General features: G+C 43.4%; 1 protein-coding gene and 1 long non-coding RNA gene across 2 annotated transcripts in view; one reads left to right on the plus strand and one right to left on the minus strand.

Moving 5' to 3' along the window:
- The window catches only part of LOC126101437 (ankyrin repeat domain-containing protein SOWAHA), a 408,466-nt gene that overhangs the window by 140,284 nt on the left and 241,477 nt on the right, over positions 1-26,705 (plus strand). The window lies entirely within an intron of this gene.
- Positions 15,267-26,705, minus strand: part of LOC126186944 (uncharacterized) — a 202,165-nt gene continuing 190,726 nt past the window's right edge. The window contains exon 3 of the long non-coding RNA XR_007537703.1: positions 15,267-15,593. This is a non-coding gene — a long non-coding RNA (uncharacterized LOC126186944). The remainder of the gene's footprint in view (positions 15,594-26,705) is intronic.

Raw genomic sequence — 26,705 nt, forward strand, 5'->3', positions numbered from 1 at the left:
GAAGCTGGAAAATATAGCATGTAAGCAGCTCCATAACGAGGCGTGGTGAGATACGCTCCCGCCAATGGCGCAGCACAGAAGAGGCGCAAAAACTGACCGGAGGAAAAAAAAACGAAAACAAAAGATGGTTTAAGAATTAACCAGGACAGGTAGGTGAGTTCTCCTATCCCTGGCGTTCTAGTGCCTTTAATAAGCAGCCTTTCCCTCGACACGCGACTGTAAATGCATGCCGTTGTCAATGGCATTTTCTTCTGATAGCATCCTAAAGAAACGACTACCATCGAACAGGTTTCTACCATCACTAACATGGATTATGTTCAGGTGACCATGTTCTGGTAATCGAAGCTGGGGCCAATTTTATAACAACTCAGTGCTCAGTATGCAAAAATTTGTTATACAGTATCAAATATAAAATAACATAACGATACATTGTTAAATGAAATGAATAGTAGGCATCAAATGATAATATAACAGACATAATCTGAAACACAGGCACATTCATGAATATTGCGTATGTTATAATCGGGTTTTTTTTCGATTTCTGCGACTGAGGACTGTAGCGATACATGACTGTGGATAAATCAAACATAAAAGGTGGATGGGATATGTACTTTATTCGTTCCTCCAGCCAGTACTTTTGCTGCTCGTGAGTTTCAGCTGATGCCGTCTACTGTGTAAACAAAAAAGAATTCCCGAATGAGCCTTTTGTGTCTGATTAAAAATATTACAGGAGTTGTTACAGTCGTTGTGCTAATGGACTGGTATACTTTCTTTATCTATATTGAACTCTAGAATAAACAAACGTATGCTCTGCATGGCTCAGACGTCTGGTGACGTAAGACCATTGAAACTGGCCTTAATTATGTATTCAGTACATCGTTGTTATTCTGATATTGAAATTCTCACATCTCGGATAACATAATAAATCTTAATGTTCTTTGCTACTTTTGCCAAGCTTTTAATCCGTGTAATTCTTGTATAAAATCTCACTGGATGGTCGATTTTACTGTGCTAGATGTTTATCAAACCTACTTTCATAATTACAGTTCGTTAATTATGCGTAGAAAACATTTAAGAAAGGTAAGTTTTCGAGGGAAGCAGTAGTCTTGGCAGTTCTGCCATAGACGCAAGTTCTCCTCGGTACAGGCCTGTCTGTAAGTGCAGCTACTGCCAGGTGATTCGTCGTAGTCTTAACGTAGTACATTATACCACACGGGAATTCTGTTGTATTTTCGGTAGTAGAAAGTCTAGAGCGACAAAATTTTCGTAGTAATATCTTACATCTGTTTTGTTAACTATCGAGGAAGCCAAATAATAATTATGATTTAATGCCTGTGTGTAGCCATAAACTTCGCTGAACTTCAGCCCTAGATAACGCACTCATATGTAGAATAAAATGCAAACAATATTACTTGTCGAATAATAATTACGGTATGTTTCCAGAATGAAATTTTCGCTCTGCAGCGGAGTGTGCACTGATATGAAACTTCCTGGCAGATTAAAAACTGTGTGCCGGAGCGAGACTCGAACTCGGGACCTTTGCCTTTCGCGGGCAAGTGCTCTACCGCGATAGAGCACTTGCCCGCGAAAGGCTAAGGTCCCGAGTTCGAGTCTCGGTCCGGCATACAGTTTTAATCTGCCAGGAAGTTTAATAATTACGGTAGGTAAGGAACTACTTAAACACATTTGTAGCGCACTAGAGACTGGTGAAGCAGTGGGCTTTTGCAGTGGAATTTGATGGAGTCTATGCCGGACGACTACACAGAACAGAAGTTCAAGTCAAATTATGCAGGAGTCAAGCCTTCGAAGCCCTGCGTTGAGAAGCTTAACCCCCCACCCCATTCCACACTCCCATCTTCCCGCCCACTCATCCTTACCCCCTTTATCCCTCCCACTTTGACACGCTATCCTCTAGTCCGCTTCATTCTGCGTCGACAACCAATGTAGCGCGTAACTTGTATCACTTTTTAGAAGTTTTTGTAACCTTATATGTGTTTCCATTTCGTAGCTAATAATATTACTGATTGACTCGTTTAACTAGATCAAGTTGCTAATATAGGTGCACAAGATATCTTTTCCGTCTACTGCCAAGTGTTTTCAATTAATTACTCGTTTGTTCTGTTGATCGCCTCATCATCTCGTAGTTTTATTTGCCTGTTTTATTTTTACAATTCCTCAGTTGCACAATATTAATTTCAAGTGTTTAGAGCTCGGTCATTTTTCCGATCTATCAGTTGTCCATGTTTCATTTCAGTGATATCGTTCTTCAACTATGTTAATTCACTGTTTGGCTTCCGTATTAATTCGTATATCATCCTACTTTGAGCACAGTTGGTATTTGACTTCTGTATTCGTCCATTTTTTTATTTTTATTTGGAGATTTTTCTCGGGCGTCGGACGATTCATTACATTTACTCTTAACCCTAATTCTTTGCTAAGAAGTTAGTGCAAGGGACTTAATATTTATATCTATGTAAGTATAAGTTAATTTGAATGATATGGCCAGTCCCATCTTCGTACCACACGATTAATTATTGGAGATAAAACTAAAGTAAGCCGGTTGTGAACACGATGATTATTGTTAAACAATACTAACCATGTGTATAGTAGAGGTCCTTGCCTCCGTACGACTTGATGGTCAGCTCATCTACCCAGTTATTCGTCTTTTTTAAGTCGTCAGTATTCTGACTGATTGCGATCGTTCATCATTTCCTATTTCATCGCCCAAGATTTTCGATAATATTTCTTACATACTCTTAATATTTGCCCCAAGTTTTTCTCCTCACCTGCTCCTTTTATTACAAATTCAGAGATTCTAGATATTGTATGAAATGTCCAACTAGCCCGTCCGTGCTTGTAAATCTTTACTTTATAATATCTTTCGCTTTCCTGGCACAGTTGCTCACATACTCCTTATTGGTGGCTAGTTTCGGACGATTCCGTTCCTTTTAGAACTATTACCTGCGTTTTTGTCACTAAAATGTAAAATAATTCCAGTGTAATGTATGACTTTTGTTTTGTTCGTACAGTATACATTCGAACTGCCTGTTCTTGGCGTGCCGGCCGCAGTGGCCAAGCGGTTCTAGGCGCTACAGTCTGGAATCGCGCAACCACTACGGTCGCAGGTTCGAATCCTGCCTCGGGCATGGATGTGTGTGATGTCCTTAGGTTAGTTAGTTTTAAGTAGTTTTAAGTTTTAGGGGACTGATGACCTCAGATGTTAAGTCGCATAGTGGTCAGAGCCATTTGAACCATTTTTTGTTTTTGGCGCAGTTGACGTCCATACACTAGGTGAACTTAGTATATTGTTCGGAAACGAACTGACTCGTTCGAAATTAGTCACTATTGAGGAATACGTATGCAACTGTAAGATGGAAGTAAATAAAGAATAAAACATAGTTGCTGGTCCTGTATGCCGGCACAGTATTATAATTGCTCAGATTAACTTTCGACCTACGTGCTGTCGAACCTCATCGTTTCGTGTTTTATCTGTCCGTTTAAGTTGTGACATCCTGCAGGTGACTGTGGATTCCGGACTGTGGATCAAGGCAGCAGTCGCGTATTGAAAACTTTGATAGAAGTGACTGTCACGTCGACTACTCAAAAAAATTTAGATCTGTCCGGGGATCGAATCCAAAATATATCTGTAGATTTGTGGTTGTGTCGCTGAAACAGCAAGTCACTCATATTTTGTGAGCAGGTGGAGTGAGGCTCTGTTTTCTTTCCGTCTCCTCCCTTTATTGTGCAAAGAGGGATGAGGTAATTGTTGTCGCGTGGTGTCTCGGATCCCTGTGGGGCGGCACCTGCGGCTGCGGCGCAGGCGAGCGGGCAGCGTGGGCCGCGCCCGTGCCCCGTGCGGGTCGCGCCGCCCCCGTGTTTTGCCGGCCAGAGTCAGCGCCGGCCAGGAGGGCCAGCCGCGGGCCGGACCAATTGATGAATATGCAAACAAGAGGCGGCGGTGCGCTGCGGTGCGGCGCCGCGCCGCGCGCCGAGTTGGAGAGACACCAATTACCCAGCTGGTGATTAAATCAACACCGGGGTTAATCAGCTGAGGCAGTAGAGAACAAACCGCCCCCCTGGGGTTAGCGGGCTTAATTAATATCAATCCGCCAGCAGAACCCGGGTCGCCCACCATCTTGCGGTAGCCTCTCCTCCCCGCCCCCATTTCCACTGCCGCCACCACCGCCGCTACACACCGCTTCGGTTGGATCTGCCGCTGCTTAAAACTACCAGCGTCGCCCCCTGGTAATCCACAGCCGCACAGTGCTAAAACAATTACTTTCAGTCGCGGCAGCGGTCATGCTAAGAAGGGATTTGCAAATAAGACGCACCGTCCACAAAGAAGGGTAGTAGTATGCACGGAAGCTACCGATCACTCGTCTGCATACACCCATGACGTCATCAAAATTGCAGACACACATTTCATTGTGACTGACCTTGTAGGTCTCCGCCTATGCAGCAAATCGGTTTGTCACCAAAAACTACACTAATAATAATAATAATAATAATAATAATAATATACACTTATGTGTATGTACTGATACACTTACACATGGAATAACTTATCTGAAACCTAAAGATTAAGCAGACACAGCAAACCCAGCTTAATATCGCCCCATAACATGCCTACCAACAATATACAAAATATTAACTTCAGTCATTACACAGAAATTAATGACACATACAACACAGAAGAAAATTATAAATGAAGAACAAAAAGGCTATTGCAAAGGAGCACGAGGATGTAAAGAGCAACTGATAATAGATGCAGAGGTGACATATCAAGCTAAAACTAAACAAAGATCGCTACACTACGCATACATTGATTACCAAAAAGCTTTTGATAGTGTACGCCACTCATGGTTACTACAAATATTGGAAATATACAAAGTAGATCCTAAATTGATACAGTTCCTGAACATAGTAATGAAAAATTGGAAAACCACACTTAATATCCAAACAAATTCAGATAACATCACATCACAGCCAATACAGATTAAGCGTGGAATATACCAAGGAGACTCATTAAGTCCTATCTGGTTCTGCCTTGCTCTGAACCCACTATGCAACATGCTAAATAATACAAATTATGGATACAATATTACTGGAACAAACCTACACAAAATCATACATTTGCTATACATGGATGATCTAAAACTACTGGCAGCAACAAATCAACAACTCAACCAATTACTAAAGATAACAGAAGTATTCAGCAATGATATAAATATGGCTTTTGGAACAGACAAATGTAAGAAAAATAGCATAGTCAAGGGAAAACACACTAAACAAGAAGATTACATATTGGATAACCACAGCGACTGCATAGAAGCGATGGAAAAAACAGATGCCTATAAATATCTAGGATACAGACAAAAAATAGGAATAGATAACACAAATATTAAAGAAGAACTAAAAGAAAAATATAGACAAAGACTAACAAAAATACTGAAAACAGAATTGACAGCAAGAACAAGACAAAAGCTATAAATACCTATGCTATACCAATATTGACCTATTCATTTGGAGTAGTGAAATGGAGTAACACAGACCTAGAAGCACTCAATACACTTACACGATCATAATGCCACAAATATAGAATACATCACATACATTCAGCAACTGAAAGATTCACATTAAGCAGGAAGGAAGGAGGAAGGGGATTTATCGACATAAAAAACCTACGTTATGGACAGGTAGACAATTTAAGAAAATTCTTTCTAGAACGAGCAGAAGCTAGCAAAATACACAAAGCAATCACTCATATAAATACATCGGCTACACCACTGCAATTTCATAACCACTTCTACAACCCTTTAGATCACATAACATCAACAGATACGAAGAAAGTAAATTGGAAAAAGAAAACACTACATGGCAAGCACCCGTATCATCTAACACAGCCACACATCGATCAAGACGCATCCAACACATGGCTAAGAAAAGGCAATATATACAGTGAGACGGAAGGAGTCATGATTGCAATACAGGATCAAACAATAAACACCAGATATTACAGCAAGCATATTATTAAAGATCCCAATACCACAACAGATAAATGCAGACTTTGCAAACAACAAATAGAAACAGTAGATCATATCACAAGCGGATGTACAATACTAGCAAATACAGAATACCCCAGAAGATATGACAATGTAGCAAAAATAATACATCAACAGCTTGCCTTACAACATAAACTTATAAAACAACACGTTCCCACATACAAGTATGCTCCACAAAATGTACTGGAGAATGATGAATACAAATTATACTGGAACAGAACCATTATAACAGATAAACAACACCACATAACAAACCTGACATCGTACTCACCAATAAAAAGAAGAAATTAACACAACTAATCGAAATATCCATACCCAATACAACAAATACACAAAAGAAAACAGGAGAAAAAATTGAAAAATACATCCAACTGGCTGAGGAAGTCAAGGACATGTGGCATCAGGATAAAGTTGACATTATACCAATTATACTATCAACTACAGGAGTCATACCACACAATATCCACGAGTACATCAACGCAACACAGCTACATCCTAAGTTATATATACAACTACAGAAATCCGTAATTATTGATACATGTTCAATTACCCGAAAGTTCCTAAATGCAATATAACATATACCGTACAGTTAAAAGGAAGTCACGCTTGATCAAGGTCCGCGTCACTTTTCATTTTTGACCAGACATAACGTCTGAGAAAAGAAAGAAATAATAATAATAATAATAATAATAATAATAATAATAATAATAATGTAGAAGGGTAACATTATCAGTGCTTGTTGTGTCTGCGCGTGCGACGCAAGTTCATTGCGTCACGGTGTAGGTCGTAACGGAACGAGACAGGAGGCGCACTTGCGTGTTTATTGTGAAACAGTTCGTGCGGGAAGTGGTTGATGTTAGGTGAATACTTGTCGCTACGCGTTTGCTAATGCCATGTGCTTGGAAATGTGGACTGAGCCATATGGATTAATCACGAAACTACTGTGTTGGCAGGTGTTTGCTGCTCTCGGAGATACCAGGGCTGTTCGGAAAGTAAGGTCTGGTCGGTCGCGAAATGGAAACCACAGTGAAAATCAAAATTTCTTTATTCGCAACAGTTAGCCACACCTTCCAGCTACCTCTGTAAATAGTCGCCGCTCTGACTTACACTTTGTCGTAGGGGTGCCAGTCTTTGTGGCCGAGCGGTTCTAGGCGCTTCAGTCCGGAACCGCGCGATCGCTACGGTCGCAGGTTCGAATCCTGCCTCGGGCATGGATGTGGGTGATGTTCTTTTTTAGAGCCATTTGAACCATTTTTTGTCGTATTGGTGTACAAACTTTCTAGCACCCTCGGCACAGAAAGCAGTCGCTTATGCTTTCGGCCAATTGTCTACGCTAATCTACAGCTCGTAGTCTGTGCCAAAATGTTGACTTCGTAGCCAGCGGTTCATGTCAGAAAAAATGAGACTCAGAGGGAGCCAATTAAAGGCTGTATTATAGGTGATCAAACATCTCCCACCGAAAACGCTGTAGGAGCATCTTCATTGTTCCTGCAGAATACGGCTGAGAATTGTCTTGAAGAAAGAAACGGATGACCTTTATGTTTTGTAGGCTGCATTGCTTGAGCCGAAATCTCTCACCAGATCCACATACTTGGCGGGAGATACTGTTGTTGTAGGCATCTCTACGTGCCCACCATGTGCTCTGATCTGCCATACTAGAGACACTAACACATCTGTGCAGAGCTTCATCACATTTTCACAGTGGTTTCCATTTCCCGTCAAATCGGACCTTACTTTCCGAATACCCCTCGCATTATCGTGATATCGGAAATTGAACTGAATGGTCGTTGGGACGGAGAAAATATCTTCATCCTCCTCCAGCCCCTAGTGTAGTGTGATCTGCCTGTGATAGAGATTGTGATGTATATCTATATCAGTAGACTAGTAGATCCGTGCGAAACTTTCACGCTTTTGTAGTTCGAAATAAAGACTGTATTTGGAATAAATGTAGTCTTTGGGACAAGGGTAGTTGTGAAAATGAAGAGAAGACATATGTAAAAATGAAGCGAACGACGTGAGATGATAATCATGAGTTTCTGATACATCTTTATGTATACAATTTCATGCACATAATTTTCAACAGAATTCCTTACAGAACGTTAAAATACCTCTGTGTAAACAATATTTCACTTAAGAACGTAATCTTCGTTTATTTTGTGGTTCTCATTTTCTTTAAGGGATTCAAAAATGTAAGTTGATTTAGTTACCCTTGAAAATGGTACATACAGTATCCGTAAGTAAATACGGGATTTGTTAGGATTTGTTAAATACAATCTGGCTCTTCAAGTCCTGCGACTTGTACATAGTGATCGCAAATGCAGTTTTGATACGCAACTGTCTTCGTGTCAGTTGAAAAGGCATGCTTCCATCAGATGATTTTAGGTTAGCCGTGGTATTACAACAGTTTCCCAGGTGTCAGCTGAGTGTTAATTGTGAACAGGGGACCCATGCGAAATTTTAGCACATTTATAGTTGTAAATACTGACAGTATTTGGAATAAATGTAGTCGTTGGCAACAATGGCAAATATGTTTGTCGTTTCCGAAAGTATATTCCTTCAGAAAAGTCTGCTTGTACGACCGGCGGAGATAACGGACTATCCCAGTGGTCACGGTTATTATCCGTGACAATGCTGTACAGCAATTATCCAGCTAATAAAGCTAATAAAAATGGTATTTTTGATAATTTGAAAAGAGTCTCTTATTCGTGATTAATAAGTTAGCTTCGACAAATAAAAGTAAGAAGCTGGGTGTCCATGATGACCTTTTGCTTATGATAGTTAAAAGTCTGTCTTATGTTAAAAATTTTCCACAAATAGTAGGTTATAGCGCAAAACCGGTATGCAATGTCAGAAACCGGTTAAAAAATGTTTCTAACGATATGTCATTCATCGCCGTACGGCAGTATGCGTTGAGAAAAGCGGACACGATTCACGGTCCACAGTTCCACTTGGGGTCCGCCGCTCGTGGTCTCGCGGTAGCGTTCTCGCTTCCCGAGCACGGGGTCCCGGGTTCGATTCCCGGCGGGGTCAGGGATTTTCACCTGCCTCGAGATGACTGGGTGTTTGTGTTGTCCTCATCATTTCATCATCATTCCGGAAAGTGGCGAAATTGGACTGAGCAAAGATTGGGTAATTGTACGGGCGCTGATAACCACGCAGTTGAGCGCCCCACAAACCAAACATCATCATCACAGTTCCACTTGCAAGTTGCCTAACGGCTTCCTAGAGCAACAAAATTAATTTTCAGTGTTTGATATAAGTATTGACCTTATTCAAAAATTTAGAATGCTGTCATAATTTATTCTTTAACAGGTATAATCTTGTGTTAAACACAGTAAGTCGAGTATTACAGCTAGATACTGTGTATATGTCTCAAGGCAGCATAACTCACGCAGTGCAAGTTACCGAGACTACATGCATCCCTTATTTGAAAGCGGGAACACTTAACCGCTTTCAAGAAGCTTAACACGTAATTTCAAACCTTTACGAAATTTTTCCTCGCCAACACGCCCTGTAAAGCCAAAAGAGTATTTAAAAGTCAAGAAGTTTATCGCTTATTACATTTTTGCTGTTAAAGCAGTTAAGTTTGAACAGGCATGACGTTTTATTTTATTACTTCTTTAGTACGAACCCTATTCGCAATACATTTTGCAGACAGTGTCCACACACATCACCGAATGTACCTGCTCAATTATATCACTGTACGACACACAGTTCAGGAAATATGACGTCATAAACATTGAGGTGCATAGAAAAACTAGCTTTCGCTCACAACTGAGCGCGGATTACCCACACTCTATTCATCCAGGGTTTGATAATAAAAGCACTTAGCGACATCCAACAAACTTCAGACTTACTTCAGATCCATTCTAAGCTTATTTTCTATTACGTATTTGACGTCAAATATTTAACACAGCGATTTACTTCTAAAGTAATCAGACGTTTGTAGCTGTTTTATACATAGGAGCTCGATTCTTTAAAGAATCAGCGGTGGGGAGGGGTTATTTGCATAATACAGGGCTATTCAAAACGAAGGAACAGATTTGAAACATTTATTGCTTCCAAACTACAAAAGATAGAAACACAATTCCAACGTTCCTGGAAAGAGAAAATTTCAAATTTTTATGCATTCAATGTGATCACTATGTATTACATGGCAGACATCAAAACGGTGGCTCATTTCGTGCCTCACATGAAGCAGCTGGTCCCTCGTTATCGAATCACAGCTTCAACAATGCGATGTTGCAGACTTTCAAAAGTGTCAGGCATAGAAGGAATAAAAACGCGGTCTTTTACATAACCCCACAGATAAATGTCACAAGGTGTGAGGTGTGGGACGTTGTATTGGAAGAGGAGGAGCAGAATATGAACTCCATCGCCGGTGGCCTCCCCGGTCTACAGACCTCACACCTTCTGACTTTTATCTGTGGGGTTATGTGAAAGACGGCGTCTTTATCACCTCTATGCCTGACACTCTTGAAAGTCTGCGACATCGCATTGCTGAAACTGTGAATTCGATAACGAGAGACCAGCTGCTTCGTGTATGGCAGGAAACCAGCCACCGTTGTGATATATGTTGTGTATAGCATGGTGCTCACATTGAATGCCTTAAAATTTGAACGTTTCTATTTCCAGGAATGGTGGAATTGTGTTTCTATCTTTTGTAGTTTGGAAGCAATAAATATTTGAATTCTGTTTCTTCTTTTTGAAAAGCCGTGTATTAGCATCTAAATAGTGTAGCCAAGTGATTTAAGGTTTGAAAATAGGAATCGTGTTCTACATTAACTGCGTTACTTTGCATAATAGAGTGGTACCCATTGCCAACGTGGTGGTTTGTTGCCCAGCTCTTGAACATTACAGCATTTCTATCATTTGATGCTTCCACATAAGGAAAAGCTGCCCACCAAGAAACTACAGGTCGGTGACTTGGGCCACACCCGTTAAACATTCGCGACACCTGCTTGCACAGTGCAAAGTGCGAGAACATTATTAGTATTCCATATTTACGTCTTTTGTCTTAGCGTGGGTGACTTCCATCTGAGGAGACCCGATGTTCAGTATGCGTAGGTTCCACCAGACCCACAGTTGCGTATTGTTACAGGGTAAGGTGGAAAGCTTTACCTGGCACAGGTGTGACAATATTTATTGTGGAGTAATCGAAGTGAAGTGCCAACTGTAGCTGCGGAATAGTGTAGGTTATACGACCTTTTGAAACAGTCGTCAATTTCATTTAAATAGATAAACTGGTGTACCATCACGAAATTCATTTTTAGAACGAGAATAACTACAAAGGTTCCGAAGGTTTATAAGTAGTCTGCCTCGCTCATTGTCAACACTTACGAATTACGAAATGGACCGAAGAAGTGGGCGTACATCTTGAAGGTTCCCCAGAACACAGTCTTCTTTTGCGGGCAATACGTGAGCAATAGATATGCACTACACTTAGACTACACAGAAACAGACATACATATATGTACAGCAATAAGAGATGAGGAGCAATGGGCCCAACTAAATGCATTAACAAATAATATTACAAAAACAACACATGAAGAGTACTTGCGTACACGACATAACAGACATGCCGATATGCAACGTAACAACAATCTGTAGAGGATAATAAAATACATACTTGCAATAGCAACAAAAGCATTTCTGGCAAATAGAAATTTGTTAACATCTAATATACAGGTTGATATACAGGTTGATCCCTATTAACTTTTAAACCCCCCCCCCCCGAAGCGACGTAGATGATGCTGAGACAAGTAATGTAACACCTGGGGCCGCAGATGTCGGGGAACACTCCGAAAGGGGATGACAAATGTTGAACATGTGATGTTACTAGGTGACGTCCTTCACCACGCATGCTGCGGTTGGACTTGTCGATCCTACCCTCGTTGGTAGAGGGCAGTGTTACTCATTGCTCGCTAGGGTATTCTGTATTCGTTCTTGCACTATCCGATGTGTTATGGTAGCAGTAATGCAAGAGTATGTTGAATTGGTTTACATTTACAAAAACAGAGCAGCCTAGTGGAGCGACGTGTAGCACTACTGCCCCCCACCAGTGGGAGTAGGATCGACAAGCCCAACCGTTGCAAGTGCGGCGAGGTACGTCTTCTGGCGACTTCATATGTTCACCATTGTCATCCACTTTCGGGGTATTTCCCAGCATTTGTGGCCCCGTGTTACTTGTCTTGGCATCGTCCGCGTCGCTTCGGTTTTTTTTTTAAAGCAATAAAAATCATATTTAAGTGTCATTAAATCTTTTCTGAAGGTATTTGTAAGGTTATAGCATTGTACGCAAGTGAAACGTGAACGATAAACAGTTCAGACAGTGGAAACGCTGAAATGTGGCGCTGCAGAATAATGCTGAGAACTGGATGGATAGATAGAGTAATTAATGAGGCGGTACTGAATAGAGCTGGGGAGAAAAGAAATTTATGGCACAACTTGATTAAGAGATGGGATCGGTTGAAAGGACAGAGTGAGAGGCTTCAAGGGATTATCAGTTTGGTATTGGATGGAAGAGTGTGTGTGTGTGGGGGGGGGGGGGACATTGTAGAGGGAGATCAATGCTTGAATGCAGTAAACAGGTTTAAATGGATTTAGGTTGCGGTAGTTATGCTGAGATGAAGAGGCTTGCACAGGCTAGACTAGCGTGGAGAGCTAATCACACCGATCTTCGGATTGAAGACCAGAACAACATCTTTCCTGTGTTCCAACTGTGTCCATTGGCTCTTCTGTAGCAACAAGGTGAACCACATATGTAAGTTATCTGTCACCTTATGTTACAATTTTGCATTTGACTGCACATAACACTGCTAAAAGTCAATATTACTGCCACGTGACTTATTCCGCGTGACTAGCAGTGTGAAGCCGATAACCAAAATTTTGCTCTAATAATATATTGCTTTTGACACCTATGTAAAGACGCGGGTGGCTTCGTAACTGCCACTTTTATATGAAATGGAGATAGATGGGAAAATTCCAAGGCAACCACGGTGCCATGTGGACTATCACAAGCATTAGAATGCAACGAAAAGTCGAATTTCCTCGGGAACTGTTCCCAATGGATTAGTTTCACGGATGCTGTAGCGGCAGCGTTTCCAGTTGCTCCCGCTCTTCCTGCCGCCGGTACGGCCGCCTGCGCATGTGCGCTGCTGTAATTGGTTTTTGATGGACGAACTCGGTGAAGCGTTGAGAAATGAGCGTCGCCGCCCCTCGCCCTAGCGGCCCGGCGCGGGCATTCTTCTTGCGGACAGAAGCCACTCTCCAATTAAATAAATATGCTAATAGCGGCCGTCCACAGGTAGCGACCACACCACGGGCAGCGTCTTCACGTTAGCCACGGTACCGGCTCCTCTACCACGCGCTTCCTCACTGCCTCGTACTGCAGCTGCTTTGAGGTCCCCATTCGTCGCGGTTACCTCTGTGCACTTGTTCTTTCAGCTAAAACTGCTTTTATTTTCGGTGTTACTTATGACACCTTTTTTGAAACGTACTTTCTCTCATTCTCTGTCGCGTCATAGCGTCGTGCGGTAACCTTTCTCGGTTCCGCGACAGGAATTCACGCGTTGCTGTGACGTAATGAGCCACTTTTAAAATAATGTGTGCAAAATGTTAGACTTTTTATTGTTGTCTTAAATTAACTAGTGTACACGTATTACCTAATTTCGTACCTTCCCGATAGTGTACGTTTCCCTCCAAGTGTTCCTTCTAAAAACTAGCTATAAGGTAACTGTTACTAATTTATCTGTTTAAACTACCATCCATCCAATGTTGCAAATAATAATAATAATAATAATAATAATAATAATAATAATAATAAAATTACTAACAACAAAAAGTGAGAGCGGAAATGGAAAGAACCATACAGACCCCGCGACTTACCTAAAGCTAAAGAAAGCATACTTCCATTTATAGCATTTGTAAACGTAGGGAAAGTTTTTGACAGTATTGACTGGAATGAACGATGTAAAATTATGAAGATATCTGGAATAAAATACAGGGAGCGAAAGCTTGTATACAGCTTGTACAGGAACCAGACGTCAGTTATAAGAGTCGAAGGCCATATAAAGTAAGCAGTAGTTGAGAAGGGAGTGAGACGCTTTTGTAGCTTACCGCCGATGTTATCAAATATGTATGACAAGCAGTAAAGGAAACCAAAGGAAAATTTGGAAGAGGACTAGGTTTCAGAAATGGTACTCTGCGGTTTGCCGATGACATCGTATTTCTTTGAAAAACAGCAAAGGATTTGGAAGAGCAGTTCAACGGAATGGATAATTTCTTGAAAAAAGCATATGAGATGAGCAGCAACAAAAATAAGACAAGAGTAATGTAGTGTAATCGAACTAATTCAGGTGATGCTGAGGGAACTAACATTAGGAAACGAGAAACTAAAGGCAGCAGATGAGTTTTGTTTTTGGGCAGTAAAATATAACTGATAATGGTCGAAATAGAGAGGATGTAAAATGCAAACTGGCTATAGGAAGGAAAGCATTTCTGAAAAGGTGGAATTTGTTATGCGTAGAATATAAGCTTAATCTAAGTAAGTTTCTTTCTGAAGGTGTTTGTTTGGAATGTAGCTTTGTACAGAACTGAAACTTGGACGACAAGAAAAGAATACAAGCCTTTGCTCTATTTTGGCTGACAGTGAAATGGCTGAAGGCATTTAATTGAACAAGCCAGAGTTCTCCTCGTTTTGCAACGCCTCGTAGACTGGAGTGCCTTTAAGTTGCCGTCTCCTTTCTAACATCGAGAATTTATAAACCTGGGTTTTCCAGAATGATGGGTCAGGTGTACCAATGACTCCGCAGTCACAACTCTGGGTTGTTGTTTTCGATGAATTCTATATACTCAATAGCAGCAAACACCCTATTCTATAAGAATCGAACTCCCATGTGTAAAATAACATCAGATGTCGTTAGTTGTTTTACTGTGTTAATCCTGTACCAAGACAGCGTTTTAAAATCGGTCAATAAGAACACGAACTATTAAAAAAATTGTTGCCCCTGGACGTCATTACATAGGCAAGATGCAATAGTGGAATAGCCTTTTAGTACATTGGTATGCAAAACTTGATTTGGACCTTGCATATAAAGAAATGCTACAGGATAGTGCAAAAGGTAACAGAAAGAAATACTCAAACTAGACGAACAGAAATTACACATTTAATCAAAGAGAATAATTACAATGCAGTCACAGCGATTCATGATGGTGTGTGAGGCGTGGTTGTTAGTAGGCTGTGTGATCAGCACGGACGGCAATGCATCCTCTACACTGTGCTTCCGAGCCGGCCATAAGTTTGGTAAGCAGTTCTTATGGTGACCGTTCCATTCCTCCGCCAGTGCGGTTGACAACAGCTGGATGGTCGTCGGTGCAGGTGAACGTGTTGCAACGTGGCTCCGCTCCACATCCCAAACGTGGTCGATGGGATGTAAGTTGTGGGAACGGCAGGGGAGTCACTTCGCCGAGTATCATCTCGTTTCAAGACCTCCTCCAGCCGAGTAGCTCGTTGCGGTCGCGCATCGCCATCTATAAAAGTGAAATCGGTGTCGAATACACCCCTGAAAAGACACACGTGTATCAGAAAGCAGTACAATGTCACAACGAAGTTGATAATGCAAAATTGTTAACTTTGGCGGCCGATGGCTGAGTGTGTGACGCTGCAGCACGGTTTCATTTTGCATCTGGAAAGATAGTAAACAGGGGACGTGTCAGTACCAGGACATATAGTCTTTGTGAATTTCATTCCGTGCACTCAGGCGGAAAGTAACAGTGCCTTACAGACAGGCGCGTGAACAATATACACAGGTGTCAGCATTTGGGAGAGGACGTGTAGCTGGTCTAAAAGAAGCCGGTTTGAGTAATCAGCGAGTCGCCAGACATTTGAATAGGTACCACTATTCAACGATGTTGGCAATAATGGGTGAACCATGGCAAAACACAGCCTCAATAAGAACGCGGTTGACCTAGAGAGACGACAGAACGTGAGGACCGAGCAATCGTCATAAAGGCACGCAGACTCTCGGATTCATCATTATCATCCGAAGTTCCAGTGGTGCTTCAGTGACCACTAGCACCATTAATAGGCGGCTCACAGAAAGGGGACTGAGCTCTGTCCATCAACAAGCCCGTTCGCTGTGGTTCGAGCACATTCGGCCTTGGAATATCATTGGCTGGAGTAGAAGTGCCATCAGTGACGAGTTCCGTTTCGAATAGATCCCCGATGATCAACGAGCACGTGTATGGAGAAGCATTGTAGTGTCGCCCGTGATACGGCCCGACAACCAAGTGCGATGGTCTCTGGTGCCATTGCTTCTCATAGCAGAACCCCTTTGGTTGTCACACACTGCATCCTTACAGCACAGCGGTACGTCGACGATATTCTACACCCCCTCTTTGTTACCCTTCCTGGCAGGCCATCGTGGGCTCACATTTAAGCAGTGTAATGCCCGCCCGCACACGGCGAGAGTTTCTACTTCTTGTCTTCGTGCTTGCCAAGCAAGGTTGCCGGATCTCTCCCCAATGCAGAATGTTCGGTATATTATTGGCAGAGTCCTCCAACGAGCTCGGGATTTTGACGATCCGACGTGCCAATTGGACAGAGTCTGGCACGATGTATCTCAGGGGTATATCTAACAACACTGTCAATGGCAAGCCGAATAACTCTTTGCATAAGGGCCAGAGATGGACCAGTGCGTTACTGACTTACTCAATTTGTGAAGCCCTATGTCTTCAATAAATCATCCAGTTTTTCTGAAGCTATGATCATTTGTTTGTCTGTACATGTATATCATATTTACCGATTTACATCCCATATATGGTGGTGCGTCGTTTTTATTGTCTTAGAATGTGCTTGAAATAGCTCATTTAAAATTTGTCAGATGAAAAACAGAAAAAAATACACTACTGGCCATGACAATTTGCTACACCACGAAGATGACGTGCTACAGACGCGAAATTTAATCGACGGGAAAAAGATGCTGTGATTTACAAATGATTAGCTTTTCAGAGCATTCACAAAGGGTTGGCGCCGGTGGCGACACCTACAACGTGCTGACATAAGGAAAGTTTCCAACCGATTTCTCATACACAAACAGCAGTTGACCTGCGTTGCCTGGTGAAACGTTGTTGTGATGCCTCGTGTAAGGAGGAGAAATGCGTACCATCACGTTTCCGACTTTGATAAAAGTCGGATTGTAGCCTATCGCGATTGCGGTTTATCGTATCGCGACATTGCTGCTCGCGCTGGTCGAGATCCAATGACTGTTAGCTTAATATGGAATCGGTTGGTTCAGGAGGGTAATACGGAACGCCGTGCTGGATCCCAACGGCCTCGTATCACTAGCAGTCGAGATGACAGGCATCTTATCCGCATGACTGTAACTGATCGTGCAGCCACGTCTCGATCTCTCTGTCAACAGATGGGGACGTTTGCAACACGACAACCATCTGCACGAACAGTTCGACGACGTGTGCAGCAGCATGGACTATCAGCTCGGAGACCATGGCTGCGGTTACCCTTGACGCCGCATGACAGACAGGAGCGCCTGCGACGGTGTACTCGACGACGAACCTGCGTGCACGAATGGCAAAACGTCATTTTTTCGGATGAATCCAGGTTCTATTTACAGGACCATGATGGTCGCATCCGTGTTCGTTGAACGCACATTGGAAGCGTGTATTCGTCATCGCCATACTGGCGTATCACCTGGCGTGATGGTATGGGGTGCCGGGGCTACACGTCTCGGTCACCTCTTGTTCGCATTGACGGCACGTTGAACAGTGGACGTTACATTTCAGATGTGTTACGACCCGTGGCTCTACCCTTCATTCGATCCCTGCGAAACCCCACATTTCAGCATGATAAAGCACGACCGCATGTTGCAGGTCCTGTACGGGCCTTTCTGGATACAGAAAAGGTTCGACTACTGCCCTGGGCAGCACATTCTCCAGATCTCTCACCAATTAAAAACGTCTGGTCAATGGTGGCCGAGCAACTGGCTCGTCACAATACTCCAGTCAATACTCTTGATGGACTGTGATATCGTGTTGAAGCTGCATGGGCAGCTGTACCTGTACACGCCATCCAAGCTCTGCTTGACTCAATGCCCAGGCGTATCAAGGCCGTTATTACGGCCAGAGGTGGTTGTTCTGGGTACTGATTTCTCAGGATCTATGCACCCAATTTGCGTGAAAATGTAATCATATGTCAGTTCTAGTATACTATATTTGTCCAATGAACACCCGTTTATCATCTGCATTTGTTCTTGGTGTAGCAATTTTAATGCCCTGTAGTGTATATTATGTGTCGCTGTGTGTGTGTGTGTGTGTGTGTGTGTAGGGGGGGGGTGAATTATTTGTATTGTCGTCTACGATTTGCTTTGTCATTTACTATGTCGTTATAGGTTGCACCCCTTCCCCTGCCTTATCCCTCCCCCCAGCGACCACTAAAGTCAAAACTTTGTTCTTGAACAACCTCTCGGTCCGTGAGGTTTGAGCTTAAAGTGGATTGTAACCCACCAAGAGCCTGTGTCCCCACATTCGCAGCGGCAGTAGTGTCGGCTGCGGCGTCACGCGCACGGCAGGCGTGGCGGCGACGTCGTCCGTCAGCGGGCACGGCTGGTGCTGCGCTGGCCGCGCCGGCTCGCTCATTACCACGGGGCCCGGGCCGGCGCCGCCCCTCCCCTTCCGCACTTTCCGATAAATTACTCGTCGCCCAGCACAGCTTACCCACGCCAGTTACGCACTCGTCTCCGTCCTCTTATTTCCTCTCCCTAATCTCAGATGGTATCGATCCTAAGGAATTACCTCCCGCTCGCTTTCTTCATCTGTTTATCGGCTACGGTCATCTTGCGTAACAGGTTGTTTAACTCTAATGTAATTTATTTCCATCTTGTTACTTAAGTGCTATTGTTTATTCAATCTCTTTACAATAATAAATTTCCAGGGTCTAATAACACATCTTATACGATCGCCCTGGCTCAGTGGAAATGGTAGCCAAATATGATACAAGCTTTAATCTGTTGTTCCATCGAAATGCGGAACTTACTAGTTTCTGTTAACAGCTAATTAATCCTGGTATGCCAATGAGAATAGTTATTAATTTCTTCATTTCTTCAGGAAAGGATATCGACTTTGAGTTTGCTTTGTATCTACGCAAAGGGACGTCAATTGTAAAAGTATTATTATTATTATTGTACTTTATTATTCTTTATTGTTTTTGCCGTTTGTCTATCGATATGTGGCCATCCACGTCGCCACATAGTATTATTAGAAGCACATATTATGCTGTATATCACATTAACTGCGCTACCTCGTTTCAACTATAAGGGGCAGTCAAATGAAAACCTAACACCCGCTACAACGGGACGATGTAATGGTTCCATTCAAAAGTAATCACCACACGCGTTAAGACATTTACACTGAACAGTCAAAGAAACAGGCACAGGTGTCAGATATGGTGTAGGCCCCGGCGAGCACTCATTAGTGCCGCTACAAGACGTGCCATGGACTCGACTAATTTCTGGAGTAGTTCTGCGAACCTTGCAGAAGTAGCACTCCTGGAGGAGCTTCTATGAAGTTTGGAAAGTAGGAGACGAGGTACGGGCAGAATTGAAACTGTGAGGACGGGTCGTGAGTCGTGCTTGGGTAGCTCAGATGGTAGAGCACTTGCACGCGAAAGGCAAAGGTCCCGAGTTCGAGTCTTGGTCCGGCACACAGTTTTAATCTACCAGAAAGTTTCGAGTAAAAGAGTAGTTCCTAAAAATCTCTAATCTCACATATAGTGTGCAGTTGGCCGTATTTTATGTCCACAGTCGTAACTGTACTTGGTAGTTGGGTTAAATAATAACCACCATACAATGAATGATAAAGCAAAACTTGACTACTGTTGCTAGTAGTACCACTATCATGATCGCTACTTATACTACTACTGCAACTACTACTATAACTACTACAACAATGATGATGACAAGGATGACGTCTACGTCTACCTGCACCATTATTATTCCTGCTATTGTCAAGATGGATAATCACAGATAAGGGTGCATTCTTAGCTTGCTTACCTAATCACTGTCAGCTGTTTAACAGTTATCTATCAGAGCTTCCTCATACTTAGTCAGCGAGTCCCAGTCCGTAGTTACAGTGCTGACTCCGTTTGCGCAGCAGTGAACACAGTAAAAGAAACTGGATTCTTCATCCACATTCATGTGGATAACCTACTGTCTGCGCCTTTTTCTACTGTACTCACTGGTTGCATGGACATTTCCCTGATCCTTACGAGTGTTGCAGTGTCTGTTATTGGCTGTGACTGTTTGATGAGTCGCGTCACACCAGTTTGTCGGGTGCCTTGCGGACACAGACCAGTACGTCAGCGGCGGTGTTGCTCCTTTATTGCATTGGAAGCGGACTGATTCGTATGACGATGCGCCTCCCAAGCATTTTTGGACACTGCACCAGCAGTTTTGTCTAGGAGCTGCCAGACTGACTTCTTGTAGTCCAGTACTAGCCGCTTCTACAAGAGATAGTGTGCTCTGGATTGACTTGTGGCCACTTACAGTGAAGCATCCCTATACCGCCCAGCGTCCTATCGTTTCGGCCACACTTCGTTTCTTCGTTTCACAATGAAGTGTACTTTTGACTGCGCTTTCTACTATCATGTTTTCCTACGTGGATGAATATTCATCTCTGTTAACAATCCCCAATTTCACTTCCTGCTGTAATGTTCTTTAGTCCTGCACTACGCTGTGCCATTGTGGGCGTGTATTGCATATCTTAGACACATTCTTTGACTAAGTGACAAATTTCTTTAAATTTACGTAAGTACTCCTGTATAGTGAGGTTGGACAGAACACCCCCTTTGTCTATGTAAGGATAGTGTATATGCCTACAACAGTAAGGCCACGATAGTCTACAGTCAAAGCTATACGACCATGAGTCATAAGAATTTCCTGTAGAGCGCTTCAGCATGACGCAGCGCATTTATTCTACAGTAAGCAGTAGACATCCCAGGAGCTTTGGATTCGTCGGGAAACTTTTTTTCGCCTCTGGCTTAAAACTATAGACAGCACTAGTTACAAGAAAGAGATGTGATAAAGGAGGGGAGTTGTGTGTGTGTGTGTGTGTGTGTGTGTGTGTGTGTGTGTGTGTGTGTGTGTGTGTGTGTGTGTGTGTGGAGGGGGGGGGAGGAAGTAGGAATAGACATAAAACTATTCGCTTTTCGGTTGTATATATCGTAGTCATCGCGCTATCGGATTCTAAAGTGGATTACTGAACATGCAAGACTAGGTGATGCGATGTGCATAACAGTAAATTCACAGAAGTCGTATGTTACGGTTTCTGCGTTTCCGAAGCCTTTAAATCGCCAAACTTTTGGTAGATCGTGCTCAAGACGCAAAAAGTAGAGGAAATAAATAAATCGACAGTTTAATGATGTGTTTCCGGGTCCTCTGACGTTGTTGTTTCCATTTCATGCAGGATATTTCGACGACCACCACAGCTTTCGTCTTCAGGTGCTGCAAGTTTTGCTGTTGTATGTATTCGCCGCTAGGTCTACAACCAGACTATTCTATCTATCGCTTGAGCCTTGTCCCGCAGTTACGCAGGGTCAGCCATCGTTAATCGGATTTGGCATGTTAATGTTTGAGGGGTGGCCGGATGCCCTTCCTGCCGCCACCCCGTACCCCCTGGGATGGAACTAGTGTACCCCAACTGTCTGCGTCGAGTGTAATCCATGGAATAGTGCGCAAGTGTTCAGATGTCTGCGAGCCGTGTAACTGAGGCGAAACGTGGGGACCAACCCGGTATTCACCTAGCGGAATGTGGAAAACCGCCTAAAAACCACATCCAGGCTGTCCAACACATCGGCCCTCGTCGTTAATCCGTCGGGCGGATTCGATCCGGGGCCGGCGCGCCTACCCGAGTCCAGGAAGCAGCGCGTTAACGCTCTCGGCTACTCTGGCGGGTCAGGTCTAGGTCTACAACCAGACTGTGAATTATTATTAGTTTCGCGCCACTATTTATGGCCGAATTCTGTTCCCGACACGCACTACGACCTTTGATGATTGATTGTTTCTCAGAGCTCGCAGCGGTATTCCGTGAAATGCAAATTGTCTTAGTGCTTTCCAACTGCAGTAGATGTGATGGCCTGCGAGATTTTAGTGAATTGTATGCCAGATCCCAAGGATTAATTAAATTGAAAACTCCGTCCCTGTCCGTCAGGTTTCCTGGCATCTTTATTTCTACGTATTTCGTAATTATGTTGTCCCAGAAACTTGGTGTCGCCACCACTTCGTGACTATATTCGAGACGTTGTTCAGGGACAGCTGATTTACTTAGTTGTTTTAGTCTAGTGTGTCGCCTATGTTTCTTGCATCTGTCTGCGACTGTCCTGACAGTCTGCTCCACGACATGTCGCATTCGCATTGAACGCGGTACACATCCGGCTTTAGGGGCCTAGATTGTCATTAACATTACAAAGCAGACTTTTTTATCTTAGTCGAACGGAGTGAAATCCAGTGGCTGGCGTGCTACTCGTCTTTCCTGACATTAGGCCAACGTAAGGGAACCGAACTCGGCCGTAAATAGCGGCTCGAGACCTACAGTAGTGTACAGTCCGGTTGGAGTCCAGACAGCGAGTAAACATGAAACTAGTAGCACGTGAACAAAAAAGCACGTGAACCAGATGGCTGCCTTGGTAGTCGAAATATGGTGCATGAAATGGAAACAACTGGGCAGGACCCTCGGAAGCACACCATTAATCAACCACGCCGAGGAAACCTGGGAGATTGAATTCATCGCTGATAAGTGTCAGTGTGCTGCCCCAGTGTTTCCTGTTTTAGCCTTGTATTTGACGTACAGTTACCGTGCGTCGTCTCCGGACGAGTGTTCTGCTTTAGCGTAGTTGAGTATTCGCTTGCTGCACCATTGTGTACCAGGGAGTCGGTGCCCCAGGCCGCGTAACGTAGCTTTGCGGTACGAGGTAGAAAATTCACGGACTCTACCCCCGCGACAGAGCACGATTCGCACGAGCAGGGCTGGAGAATCACGGAGAGAGTGCTCGCTCCCTCTAAGTTTGTAGCAACTAATTAACATTGCGTTGCCTGAATGGAGCAACAAATTAAAGGCCCCTTTAATTGGGCCCGGCTGTCGGGCACGCGCGCACGTCGCACGTCGCCCGCCGCCGGCCGCCCAACCGCCACCATTGTCCGCGGGCCGCAGCCCCGAGCGTGGGTGGTCCGTCCCCGTCCCAGCCTCGCCGCGCCGCCTGCTGACTCCTGCCGTCGCCATAGCGCACGCCTCCGGACTGCCTCAGCGCCCACTGCTTCCTCCGTACCTGTGTGAGCGAGTCACACTGCATCTGGGCCAGCCCTTGCGGCAGTACAATAAACCCTTCCTTGCACCTTCTTATACCACGGCGTTGTCCATAAAATTTTAGATTTTTTTGTTTGTAGCTTCATCTCTCCACGCTAGTCCAACCTGTGCAAACCTCTCCATCTTTCCATAATTACTGCAAACTACGTCCCATTTCAACCTTCTTGTGTAGTCAAGCATTGGTCCTCCTCAACAATTTTTACCGCCTTGATTTCCCCCCATTACCAAATTGACGATTCCTTTATGTCTCAGGATGTGTCCGATCGACCGATCCATTCTTTTAGCCAGGTTGTGCCATAAATGTTTTCTCTCCGCTGTTGGATTCAGTATGTCTTCATTAGTTACGAGGCCTACCCAGGAGGAGTAGGAGCGCGGTCTGATGGGTTTGAAACCCGTATGATCGAAAGATCGGAACTGGTGTGTTTTCTGCGTTCTGTCTGGTGATTATGGTAGCGGAATTATGTGTTGTGTATGTCGTGAATGTGAGTGTTCAGTTGATTGTGTGTGTGTGTGTAGGGGGGGGGGGGGGGTTGGTGTATTTCCTTATGGTATATGAGAGATTCCGGTTGTAATCATTACTGGGAAGTTTGAAGTTTGTTGCGGGGTCTGATACGTTGAGGGCTATATTTCTGATGAGTGGATGGCCAGAGTCCGAGGTTTGGTGAAAGAATTTGATAGATTTTGCTTGAATGATTGCTGGAATTTTTACGATGTTGTAATTTGTATGTGTGTGTCTCTGTTTGGTTGGTACCGGCTAGCATCCGTAGCAGTCCTGAAGCATCTGTTTTGTGTAGTCTGCACTCTTTTGATGTCTGCAGCTGGTCTACCCATCTGATCTTACGCATTCTTCTGTAGCGCCCCATTTTGACAGCTTCTATTCTCTTCTTGTGTTGACAGTGTCTGACGGAAGTGAAACAAGAGTGTATTCCTTCGAAAACGAATCCCTAGCACTTAATGTAAAATGTAAATTTAATTTCATTATTTTCTTCTGTTGCAATTATTTTATAACCTATTTACTTCGGATATTGTCAGTTACTTCGGTGCCCAAGTAACAAAACTAATCTACCACTTTTAACGTCTCATTTCCTACTGTAATTCTCTCCGTTTTTCTTGATGTAATTCGACTTCTTTCTTTGCCCTTGTGTTACGTTTGTTGATTTTCTTTCTGTAAGGAATTCCGTAGGCTAAGACTAAGCCCTTTCCCCGCAATATCTTTTCTCCTAGGAATGCTAGTCCCGCAAGATATGCGGGAGAACTTGGGAGCTAGGAGATGAGATCCTGGCGGAGGTAAAGCTCTGAGGGCGGACCGTGAGTCTTTTTTGATTCCGCGAGCGGTAGAGCACTTGCCTGCCACGTTCCAGTCACAGTTTGAATCTTCCAGGAAGTTTCATATAAGGTATTTTCAAGACGCTATGCATTCCGTTCAATTCATCTTACAGGTACTTTGCGTTTCTGGCAGAATTGCAGTGTCACAGGGAAAACCTTAATTTTTTACGCGCAATTTGATTATTACTCACAGATTTACTGCTATTACAACATGTCACCTGCAACAACAGTGTACTCTTCGGTTTGTTTTGATGAGACTGCTTGAGAAATGACAGTAGAAAATGGAAATCATAGTAAGCATAAAAATTTGAATCGTTGCAAGTTTTAGGACAGCTTCTACTCAAAACTCAATAATTTGTAGAGAATTACGCAATTTTGTAAGTAGTGTTCTTTAGCTTCACGTCACACAAACGGTACCATGTTGTCAAGTCATACTATATAACGTACTCAAACCATTAGATGATGGCTTTGTTATAAGTCTAAACCGGTAATGATCCGTTTATGTGACTTGAGGCTGAAATATATGATTAAAAAAATTGGTAGAGTGCTACTGTGTGTAAAATTGTGCAGTTCTTTCCTGTCGTGATTTTTGTGAACTGCCTGCGGAAATCCGAAAATGTTTAATACGTCTTTTCCGTCAACAGCGATAGTTTTTAATGTTGTGTGGAGGTAAAATTTTGCTGCCTTCTTTCGTTCTAGGCTGCCTACTTCTACATTCTCATCGAGCGAGGTGCGTAGCGGTTAGCACACTGGACTCTCATCGGGAGGGCGATGGTTCAAACTCGCGTCCGGTCTCCAGATTTAGGTTTCTCCTGGTTTCCCTATATCGTTCGAGGCAAATGCCGGGATGGTTCCTTGCATAGGGCACGGCCGACTTCCTTCCGCATCCTTGACACAATCTGAGTTTGTGCACCGTCTCTAATGACGTCGATGTGGACGGGTCGTTAAACCCACTCCGCGCCGTGGCACGGTTCGCGTGGCTCTCCCCGTCGGAGGTTCGAGTCCTCCATCGGGCATGGGTGTGTGTGTTGTCCTTAGCGTAAGTTAGTTTAAGTTAGATTGAGTTGTGTGTAAGCCTAGGGACCGATGTCCGCAGCAGTTTGTTCCCATAGAAACTTACCACAAATTTCCAGTTTCCAAACCCACTCTTCCTTCCTTTTTCCTACAATTTCAGTGAATCTAATGCAGCTTGGTGTAGTACTTCCGCGCAATTTACATTTCCTCGCTTCCAAGGACGAGTAATGAAAACTAAACAGGAGCAGTCACCAAGACTTTTACTTCACTCGGCTCGGATGGACGCTAGCTTCAGCGTGTTGCCGCAAAGAACATGAAGATATAAAAACGAGAAGTACTAGTTCCAGTAAGAGGGGGAGAGAGAGAGAGAGAGAGAGAGAGAGAGAGAGAGAGAGAGAGAGAGAGAGAGGGGGGGGGGGGGAGAGCAGACCTTCCAGGAGCCACATCTTGTGATGTCATTCATCTAAGGAGGAACCCATTACCGAATCTTCGTAGCCTGTCTGAAGCATTGAAAATGCTGTCAGACTTTGAAATAATGAACATGTAACGTGTATAGTATTTTATCTGTTGAAATAACGGGAGGCTAATGGAGCAGTTCGTAACACACGGAGCTCGTATTCGAAAAGAACCGGGTTCAGATCTCCGTATTGAAGGTTTGTGACGAGCGAAAACTTTTCTGTCGCGGCAACTGCACTATCCGAGCAAGTCTGACGGACTAACTCGAAACGTTACTAGTTCCAGCTCTATATCTGCGTCATCTGACAACGCGATCATATATATATATATATATATATATATATATATATATATATATATATTAGTTTGGGTTTTACAAAAAAGTTGTCTACGCTAAAAGCTATTAATTTATGTGTAAACTAAGATAGTTTTATATACTGCACAGCAGACAGACTTCTTTCGATAGCAGAAACG

The sequence above is a fragment of the Schistocerca cancellata genome, chromosome 1 (assembly GCF_023864275.1).
Source record: "Schistocerca cancellata isolate TAMUIC-IGC-003103 chromosome 1, iqSchCanc2.1, whole genome shotgun sequence".
NCBI classification, from domain to species: domain Eukaryota; kingdom Metazoa; phylum Arthropoda; class Insecta; order Orthoptera; family Acrididae; genus Schistocerca; species Schistocerca cancellata.